The sequence below is a fragment of the Carassius auratus genome, chromosome 29, assembly GCF_003368295.1.
Source record: "Carassius auratus strain Wakin chromosome 29, ASM336829v1, whole genome shotgun sequence".
Lineage (NCBI taxonomy): Eukaryota > Metazoa > Chordata > Actinopteri > Cypriniformes > Cyprinidae > Carassius > Carassius auratus.
Window position 1 is genome coordinate 17,597,698 of NC_039271.1, and position 227 is coordinate 17,597,924.

A 227-nucleotide genomic window follows, 5' to 3' on the forward strand; every position below is an offset into this window, starting at 1 on the left:
TTTATGCCTTATGAAATACAATGTTTTCTGCAATGCTGTAAGACAGTTTTTAATGTGTTAGAAGTTAATTGCTCAAAAACTAATGTTTGGACTTCAATGATCAAGATTGTCAGTTTACAGCTTTCTGAGTCCAGTAATGTTGAATAGTGCCTCTGTTCAAATGAAGTGAAATCAAGCCAAATCTGCTCAAAAGCTTTTCTTCTATTAGAGAAAGCTGTTTCATTCAG